The following is a 10,637-nucleotide window of genomic DNA, read 5'->3' on the forward strand; positions in this document are numbered from 1 at the left end:
AACAGAGGTCTTCAAATGTTGAGAGAGGGGGAGAGGGAGAGGGAGAGGGAGAGGGAGAGGGAGAGGGAGGTCTTACATCCAATGTTTCACTCCCCAAATGGTTGCAATAGCCAGAGTTGAGCTGATCCAAAGCCAGGAGCCAGGAGCTTCTTCCAAGTCTCCTACTTGGGTGGCAGGGGTCAGCACTTGGGCTGTCCTCTGCTGCTTTCCCAGGCTCATTGAATGCAGAGCTGGATTGAAAGTAGAGCAGCTGGGGCTTGAAGTGGCACCCATATCGGATGTCAGCACTGCAGGCGTGGGCCTAGTCTGCTATGCCACAACACTGGCCCTGACATAGTTTTAATGAGAGAGAGAGAGAGAGAGAGAGAGAGAGAGAGAGAGAGAGAGAGAGAGAGATAGGGATAGGTATGAATGTTTCTTCTGCTAGTTGATTCCCCAGATTGCTGCAACAGCCAGGACTGGGCCAAGCTGAAGTCAGGAGCCAAGAAATTCACTCCCACATGGGCACAGGAGACCAAGTACCTGGTCCATCTTGTGATGCTTTTCCAGGCCATTAGCAGGGAGTTGGAGCAGAAGTGGAGCAGCCAGGACTTGAACTGGTGCCCATATGGGATGCCAGTGCTGCAGGCCATGGCTTTAACCCACTGAGCCACAACACCAGCTCCCCAGAGTCAGTCTTAATGTAACCTTGTAAGCAGCTTAAAGTTTGGAATGTGTGTTGAAGCCTGTTTTCTTTAGAGCTCTATTGTTCATATTCTGCTTTCATTTTTCCTTTTAAAGATTTATTTATTTGAAAGACAGCATTACTGAGAGAGACAGAGACAGTGCTGGTTCACTCCTCAGATGGCTACAATGGCCAGGGCTGGCCTAGGCCAAGCCAGGAGCTTCATCTAGGTGTCCCGCTTTTGTGTGGCAGGGGTCCAAACACTTGGGCTATATTCAGCTATTCTTCCCAGGCCATTAGCAGGGTGCTGGATTGGAAGTGGAGCAGTCAGGACACAAACCAGAATCCACATTGGATCCTAGCTTTGCAGGCAGTGTCTTCAACTGTTACATAGCAGTGCTGACCCATGTTCTACCTTTTTAATGAATTTTTTCTTAGTTTTGCCTTTTTTCCCTTCTGTATGTTAAGTATCCTTTTAGTATAGTTGCTTATTATTATCTCCTAATGGAAGATTGTATGCTTTTTGAGAATTAGGATTCTTATTCCTATCAATCTTTTTAAGTGAGATTTTTAGTGCATTGTTTATCTGACATTTGTTCTTGCCAGAGCCCTTGTGTCATCTGTTTGTAATGTGCTGATTATTGAACACATTATTGTTGAAATAGTATAACTAGAAAGCTCATAAACTACTAAAAATGGTTTCAATTTTAAAACTTTAAAAGATTTATTTATGTATTTGAATATAAGAGTTAGAGAGAGAAGTAGAGACAGTGAAAGAGATCTATCATCTGCTGGTTCACTCCCCACAAGGCCTCCATGGCCAATTGGAATCCAGGAGCTTCATGTAGGTCTCCCAGTTTTGGGTGACAGGGTCTCAAATACTGCTACTCTTTCCAGGCCATTAACAGGGAGCTGGAAGAAGTGGAGCAGCCAGGACATGAACCAGTAAGTGCCTATATAGGATGCCGTTGTCGCAGGTGGTGGCTTAGTCTCCAACTCCACATCACCGGTCCATGAGTGTGGACTCTCTAGAAGTGTAGTAGATTCAAGTAGTAGCAAGCAAGTGATACAATACTGAAAGTCAGCTGTTGTAAAGCACTCTGTGTGGTACCTGATGTGAAGTAAGTACCTAGTAAATTCTAGTTATAATTAGCATTCCCATAGTTTTGTTTTTCTGAAATTTATGATCTGCATGCTTAATTTGATTACCTAAGATTTTGGGATGAAATAAACTGAGAATGCAAATGGGCAAGCTATAATTGTTGTCTCATTTTCACAGGATCTTCTTTCAGCAATACTGATTTGGGTAGTATCTGTTACAAGAAGGCATACCGGGACGACTCCCTTGATATCTGTAATCCTGAAGTTCTGCCTGTTGTCTCAGAATTATTAGAAGTGAGTGACATGTTCAGTTGTCATTTCAACTGCTGGGTAATGCCTCTTTTTTGTATTGCATACCTACTTCATAGGTATAAAAGGGTTATTACCTTTAAACATATCCTGATTTTATTAGGCACTATTTTCCCATAGTGTTTGCCAAAGGCCAGCTGTGTCCTGATAACTGCCCCCTCTGATGTGAGTGTGCTGGCACTTTAAACACCCGGGCTCCCCTCTCTGCCCTCCATATGCCCCAGGAATCCATCATCCCACATTTTTGAGGAGGATGAATCTCCCTACATTAAACTATGTAATCTTATGGTCCCATGCTAATTTTTCTCCCTTCTTACTTGATACTTCTCATACTAAGAGTTTGTTTATTGCATTGGAAGATGGAGTATTTGAGTGAGTGGAAAAAAGGTAGTATACTTTTTTCTTCATAGGTTAATGGGATGTCAGTGTCTCCATCTCCTACCCTGTTCCTCCCAGAGCATCTGTGTGGCGAAATGGGTAGGGTGCTGCTTGAGACACCAACACCCCTCATTGAGTGCTTGGGTATGAGTTCCAGCCTCAAGTCTGATTACAGATTCTTGCTGATGCATATCTTGGGAGGTCACAGGTCAAGTACCTGGGTCATTGGCTGTTCATGGGAGAGACCTGGATTGAGTTCCTGGTTCCTGACTTTGACCTGGTGCAGTGCCTGCTGCTGCCACAATGTGTTGAATGAAGCAGCAGATGAGAGATGTCTTTGTCTCTGTCTCTTTCTAACTCTCTGCCTTTGATATATTTTATTTATTGGAAAGGCAGAGTGATGCAGAGAGAGAGAGAGAGCGCATGAGGGAGAGAGAGAGAGCATGAGGGAGAGAGAGAGATCTTCCATCTTCTGGTTACTCTCCAAATGGCTGAAACACCTGGGCTGGGCTAGAACAAAGCCAGGAGTCGGGGACTCCATCTGGGTCTCCCACATGGGCGCAGGGGCCCAAGTACTTGATCCATCTCTGCAGCTTTCTCAGGCACATTAGTAGGGAGCTGGATCAGAAGCAGAGCAGCTGGGACTTGACTCAGTGCTCCATATGGAATGCCAACATGGCAGGTGATGGCTTAACCTACTGTGCTATGCCAGCCCCCAAATAAGTACATTTTAAAAAAAGATGTACTCAGCTTGTTGGTTTGGGTTTTTTTGAAAGGAGGGATGCTTGATAGCTAAATTATCTTTTTTGTTCCTGGGTATATTCCATCATGTGGATATACAGTTTGTTTATACATTGATTTATTGAATAGTATTTTGACTTTTCCAGTTTTTAATAATTATAAATCATGTGCTTGATCTTTTATTTTATTTTTTATTTTTATTGGTTAAAGGGATTTATTTATTTATTTATTTTTATTAAACTTTTATTTAATGAATATAAATTTCCAAAGTATAGCTTATGGGTTACAATGGCTTCCCCCCTCCCATAACTTCCCTCCTGCCCGCAACCCTCCCCTTTCCCGCTCCCTTTCCCCTTCCATTCATGTAAAGATTCATTTTCAATTCTCTTTGTATACAGAAGATCAGTTTAGTGTATATTAGGTAAAAATTTCAACATTTTGCCCATATAGCAACATCAAGTGAAAAAAGTACCATTGGATTACTAATTATAGCATTAAATAGCAATGTACAGCACATTAAAGACAGAGATCCTACATAATTTTTTTTCAAATTAATTAATTTTCTATGCCATTTCCATTTTAACACCAGGTTGTTTTTTTTTTTTTTCATTTCCAATTCTCTTTCTATACAAAAGATCACTTCAGTATATAATTAGCAAAGACCTCATCAGTCTGCGCCCACACAGAAACGCAAAGTATAAAAATACTGTTTCAGTACCAGTCATAGCATCACTTGGCTTTAGACGACACATTAGGGACAGATCCCACATGGGACATAAGTACACAGTGACTTCTGTTGCTGACTTAACAATTTGACACTCCTGTTCATGGCGTCAGTAATCTCCCTAGGCTCTAGTCATGAGTTGCCAGGGCTATGGAAGCCTTTAGAGTTCGCTGACTTTGATCTTATTCTGATAGGGTCATAGTCAAAGTGGAGGTTCTCTCCCCGCTTCGGAGAAGGGTACCTCCTTCTTTGATGGCCCCGTTCTTTTTTTTATTTATTTACTTGAGAAGCAAGGCTAGAGAGAAGCAGAGAGAGAAAGGTCTTCCATCCAATGGTTCACTCCCCAAATGGCCCCATTTGCTGGAGCTGAGTTGATGCGAAGCCAGGAGTCAGGAGATTCTTCTTGGTCTCCCACGTGGGAGCAGGGGCCAAAGAACTTGGGCTACCTTCTGCTGGTTTCCCAGGCCATAAGCAGAAAGCTGGATTGAAGGGGGGCATCTGGGATGCAAACTGGTGCCTTTATGTGATGCTTGCGCTTCAGGTAGAGACTTAAGCTACCATTTCACAGTGCCATCTTCAATTTTTTATTTTTAAAATTAAGATGTTTCCCATCTTTCCAATCTTGGTTCAGATGCACTTCAAGGGGTGTAAACTTACTAAGTGGTCCAAACTGACTCCCCATGCATAGAGCATTTCCTTCTATTTAGCATAATTTAGTTTGATTTTGCAGAATAAAGTTAAGTGTTTATAAGTTCCTGTCCATCATAAGGTTACTAGAATGCTCTTTTGAGAATAATGGATGCCTCCCACTTATCTCACTGCACAGTACTTTTTCTGTACCTGCCTGGAGATTGCTTTTGTTGTTTTTCCCATAATCAAAACTTTATTGAAAAACTGACATCAAATTGGGGATAACTTGTATACCTTTTAAAACCAAACAAAATTACATTCTTAGTAGATTCACTAGAATCTACTAAGTTCTCAAGGACTTACTTTCTTTTACTGTATTCAGTGGAGGAAATTCTTATGTCTCATGAGTTTTAGTTTTGCTTAAGTGTCGAACTGCATTGCTTGTTTTCTTAGGTGCTTCCTTGATTAATGAGAAAACTCGTTCTCAAGGACTTACTTTCTTTTAATGTATTCAGTGGAGGCTATTCTTATGTCTCATGAGTTTTAGTTTTGCCTAAGTGTCCAACTCCATAGCTTGTTTTCTTCTTTTTTTTATTAAACTTTTATTTAATGAATATAAATTTCCAAAGTACAGCTCATGGGTTACAATGGCTTCCCCCTCCCAAAACTTCCCTCCCACCCACAACCCTCCCCTTTCCCGCTCCCTCTCCCCTTCCAATCACATCATGATTCACTTTCAATTCTCTTTATATACAAAAGATCAGTTTAGTATAAACTAGGTAACGATTTCAACAGTTTGCCCCCATATAGCAACACAAAGTGAGAAAAAAAATACTGTTGGAGTACTAGTTATAGCATTAAAAAAGAGTGTACTGCACATTAAAGGCAGAGATCCTACATAATATTTTTTTAAAAATTAATTAATTTTCTATGCCATTTCCAATTTAACACCAGGTTTTTTTTTTCCATTTCCAATTATCTTTATATACAGGAGATCGATTCAGTATATGATTAGTAAAGATCTCATCAGTTTGTACCCACGCAGAAACACAAAGTGTAAAAATACTGTTTCAGTACTAGTTATAGCATCACTGCACATTAGACCACACATTAAGGACAGATCCCACATGGGATGTGAGTACACAGTGACTTCTGTTGCTGACTTAACAATTTGACACTCCTGTTCATGGCGTCAGTAATCTCCCTAGGCTCTAGTCATGAGTTGCCAGGACTATGGAAGCCTTTAGGGTTCGCTGACTTTGATCTTATTCTGATAGGGTCATAGTCAAAGTGGAAGTTCTCTCCTCCCTTCAGAGAAAGGTACCTCCTTCTTTGATGGCCCCGTTCTTTCCACTGGGATCTCACTCGCAGAGATCTTTCATTTAGGTCTTCTTATTTTTTTCTTTTCCATGGTATCTTGGCTTTCCATGCCTACAATCCTCTCATGGGCTCTTCAGCCAGGTCTGAATGCCTTAAGGGCTGATTCTGAGGCCAGAGTGTTGTTTAGGACATCTGCCATTCTCTGAGTCTGCTGTGTATCCCATTTCCCATGCTGGATCTTTCTCTCCCTTTTTGATTCTATCAGTTAGTATTAGCAGACACTTGTCTTGTTTCTGTGATCCCTTTGACTCTTAGACCTATCCAGGCCATCGAATGTGAACTGAAATTGATCACTTGGACTAGTGAGATGGCATTGGTACATGCCACCATGATGGGATTGTATTGGAATCCCCTGGCACATTTCTAACTCCATCATTTGGGACAAGACTGATTGTGCATGTCCCAAATTGTGCATCTCCTCCCTCTCTTTTTCCACTCTGAAATTTAACAGGGATCACTTTTCAGTTAAAATTTAAACACCTAAGAATAATTGTGTGTTAATTACAGAGTTCAACTGCTAGTACTAGAACAACAACAACAACAACAAATACTAAAAAGGATAAAGTATTACATTGTACATCTAGAGTCAGGACAAAAGCTGAGCAGGTCATTGTTTCTTATAGTGTCCATTTCACTTCAACAGGTTTCCCCTTTGGTGTTCAGTTGTCGCCCATCAGGGAAAACAAATGATATTTGTCTCTTTGGGACTGGCTTAATTCACTCAGCATGATGCTTTCCAGATCCTTCCATCTTGTTGCAAATGACTGGGTTTCATTATTCCTTACTGCTGTATAGTATTCTATGGGGTACATGTCCCATAATTTCTTTATCCAGCCTACTGTTGATGGGCATTTGGGTTGGTTCCAGGTCTTAGCTATTGTGAATTGAGCTGCAATAAATATTAATGTGCAGATGGCTTTTTTATTAGCCAAATTAATTTCCTTTGGGTAAATTCCAAGGAGTGCGATGGCTGGGTTGTATGGTAGGGTTATGTTCGGGTTTCTGAGGAATCTCCAGACTGACTTCCATAGTGGCCTAACCAGTTTGCATTCCCACCAACAGTGGGTTAGTGTCCCTTTTTCCCCACATCCTCTCCAGCATCTGAAGTTGGTAGATTTCTGGATGTGAGCCATTCTCACCGGGGTGAGGTGAAACCTCATTGTGTTTTTGATTTGCATTTCTCTGATTGCTAGTGATCTTGAACATTTTTTCATGTGTCTGTTGGCCATTTGGATTTCTTCTTTCGAAAATGTCTCTTGAGGTCCTTGGCCCATCTCCTAAGTGGGTTGTTTGTTCTGTTGTTGTGGATTTTCTTGATTTCTTTGTAGATTCTGGTTATCAACCCTTTATCCGTAGTATAGTTTGCACATATTTTTTCCCATTCTGTCGGTTGCCTCTTCACTTTCCTGACTGTTTCTTTTGCAGTACAGAAACTTCTCAATTTGATGCAATCCCAAATGTTAATTTTGGTTTTGACTGCCTGTGCTCCTGGGGTCTTTTCCAAGAAGTCTTTGCCTGTGCCTATATCTTGCAGGGTTTCTCCAATGCTCTCTAATAATTTGATGGTTTCGGGTCGTAGATTTAAGTCTTTAATCCACGTTGAGTGAATTTTTGTGTAAGGTGAAAGGTATGGGTCTTGCTTCAAGCTTCTGCACATGGAAATCCAATTTTCCCAGCACCATTTATTGAATAGGCTGTCCTTATTCCAGGGATTAGTTTTGGATCTTTGATCAAATATAAGTTGGCTGTAGATGTTTGGATTGATTTCTGGTGTTTCTATTCTGTTCCATTGGTCTGTCCATCTGTTTCTTCACCAGTACCATGCTGTTTTGATGACAACTGCCCTGTAGTATGCCCTGAAATCTGGGATTGTGATGCCTCCGGCTTTGTTTTTGCTGTACATGATTGCTTTGGCTATTCGAGGTCTTCTGTGTCTCCATATGAATTTCAGCATTATTTTTTCCAGATCTGAGAAGAATGTCTTTGGTATCTTGATTGGTATTGCATTGAATGTATAAATTGCTTAGGGGCTTCCTTGATTAATGAGAAAACTCGTTCTCAAGGACTTACTTTCTTTTAATGTATTAAGTAGAGGATATTCTTATGTCTCATGAGTTATAGTTACGTCTGTTGCTCACAAAAGATATATTATTCTTGATTGATTCCTTAACCTTTATTTCCTAAAAAAAAGTGAGATTAACTTTGAGATTCAATGACGTTGAACAGCCCTCTTTCAACTGTTGAAGAACAGGTTTTTGTTTTTGTAGTATTTTTGTTTTGTTTTTTCCCTCGTGCATGTTTTTGAACACTTTAATTGGTATAGAATTGGGCTTCATTGTATAAAGTTAATCAAAAGTGGATCTTAGTGGAGACTTGAGTGGGAGAGGGAGGAGGAGAAGGGGTGGGAGTGTGGGTGGCATGGTGGGCAGGGTGGGAAGAATCACTATATTACTAAAGTTGTGCTTAGGAAATGCATGAAGTTTGTATTCCTTAATTAAAAGGTTTATTTGGGGCCGGGCCATGGCTCAATAGGCTAATCCTCTGCCTTGCGGCACCGGCACACTGGTTTCTAGTCCCGGTCGGGGCGCCGGATTCTGTCCCGATTGCCCCTCTTCCAGGCCAGCTCTCTGCTGTGGCCCGGGAGTGCAGTGGAGGATGGCCCAAGTGCTTCAGCCATGCACCCCATAGGAGACCAGGATAACCACCTGATCCTGCCTTCATATCAGCACGGTGCACCGGCCGCTGTGCTCCAGCTGCAGTGGCCATTGGAGGGTGAACCAACGGCAAAAGGAAGACCTTTCTCTCTGTCTCTCTCTCTCACTGTCCACTCTGCCTGTCCAAAAATAAATAAATAAATAAAATAAAAAGGTTTCTTTGGTAAAAAAGAAAATAATACTCTGCTCAGGTTCGGTGGCTGCTGGCACCCAGGGCTCCTGGCCCTGGCAGAGCCAGAAGCACCTGGAACCCCGAATGGCCCTGGCAGAGGAGGGTTGTGGTTCACCCCTATCAGACCATGGTGGCCTTTTGCATGGAATAGAATGCTGTGCCTGGTCCTTTGTCCACTTTTGAGAGAGACTGACTAACTGGCATGTGCAGGGAGCAGACTGGCCCGCCTGGATCCTCCACAGCCATGGCCACAGCCATGGTTCCTGCAGCACGGCCCCCTCCAGCCCACTGGTCTCTTCCCTGGTAGACTTGGAAAGGGTGTGATTTATGACCATGCTTGTCCATGTGGTCTCTGGTTGTACACACTGCTGCATCGAGGCTGGGCCTGTCTCCCAAACCTACCACTGCAGCCTGAGCCTCCCTTTCTTGGGGCTTTGTCCACTGTGTGCTGTTCTCTTGCACCTGCTTTCTCCCTGCCAAGACACCTTCCCCCCAACCCCATTCCATTGCCCCAGCTTCCTAGACCACAGCTTCATTCACCAGGACTGAATATGCAGTCATCTTTTCCTGTGTAGCCATTTCTGTGGATAAAAGCCAGAGAAAGATATTCTTAGAAAAATCACCAACAACCCCTGATTTACATACCTTTAAAAAATTGCTTGTAGGCCGGCGCCGTGGCTCAACAGGCTAATCCTCTTCCTTGCGGCGCCGGCACACCGGGTTCTAGTCCCGGTCGGGGCACCGATCCTGTCCCGGTTGCCCCTCTTCCAGGCCAGCTCTCTGCTGTGGCCAGGGAGTGCAGTGGAGGATGGCCCAAGTGTTTGGGCTCTGCACCCCATGGGAGACCAGGATAAGCACCTGGCTCCTGCCATCGGAACAGCGCGGTGCGCTGGCCGCAGCGCGCTACCGCGGCGGCCATTAGAGGGTGAACCAACGGCAAAAGGAAGACCTTTCTCTGTGTCTCTCTCTCTCTCTCACTGTCCACTCTGCCTGTCAAAAATAAAAAAAAAATTGCTTGTAGATGTATTCCGCCGAGGCTACAAGTTGAATCAAAACAGGAACACAAAAATGAAGATGGAAAGACAGGCTGTGTGTTACAAAGCTAAACATAAATCTAGCAATTGTAGTTTGGTGTTTATCTAGAGGAGTTGAAGAGTTGTGTCCATGCAAAACCTGTGCACAGCTATTTACAGTAGCTTTCTTCACTATTACCCAAAAGGAGGAAGCCACCAGGATGGTGTGCAATGTGTGCTTCCACGTGATGGGATGTTACCCGGCAGTAAAAAGAATTCCCTCTCAAGCCGCACATGTGGAGAAATTGTAAATGCCCCCTTCTGAGTGAAAGAAGCCAATCTGAAAAGGCTGCTTACTCTGATTCCAGCTGTGTGGCAACTGGGAAAAGGCACAAGGATGGGGAAGGTAAGAAGATCCGCAGGTGTCAGGGCTGGGGCGGGAGAGGGAGAAGGATGCAGGGGGAAAGCAGGGGCAGAGGGACCTCCCAAGCAGCAGGGGACAGTTCTGTCTGCCCCACCAGGACGGATACCTGGCATCTGGGTGTTTGCAAACCTCATGGAATATACATCACCTGAGGGAGCCCCACTGGAAACCCTGGCTGTGGCTTAGTAACAGTGTCTCCCATTGGCTCATCCGTGGTAGCAAATGGTTCACTCTGATGCAAGCTGGCAGCCTATAGGGAAGCTGGGGTGGGGTGGGGGATCCACATGAGTGAGGGGATCTCTCTTCCCTTTGTGCATAGTTTTTCTATAAACTACAACTGCACCTCCCAAAAGTCTTTTTAATTTTTTACAAAGATGGAAGTAATGA

General features: G+C 43.3%; 1 long non-coding RNA gene across 1 annotated transcript in view; it reads left to right on the forward strand.

The window, feature by feature from the left end:
* Nucleotides 1–10,218, forward strand: part of LOC133769693 (uncharacterized) — a 110,010-nt gene extending 99,792 nt beyond the window's left edge. Inside the window, exons 3-4 of the long non-coding RNA XR_009867224.1 lie at nucleotides 1,944–2,059; nucleotides 10,033–10,218. This is a non-coding gene — a long non-coding RNA (uncharacterized LOC133769693). The remainder of the gene's footprint in view (nucleotides 1–1,943; nucleotides 2,060–10,032) is intronic.
* Nucleotides 10,219–10,637: the final 419 nt, after the last annotated feature.

Source organism: Lepus europaeus, chromosome 11 (genome assembly GCF_033115175.1).
Source record: "Lepus europaeus isolate LE1 chromosome 11, mLepTim1.pri, whole genome shotgun sequence".
NCBI classification, from domain to species: domain Eukaryota; kingdom Metazoa; phylum Chordata; class Mammalia; order Lagomorpha; family Leporidae; genus Lepus; species Lepus europaeus.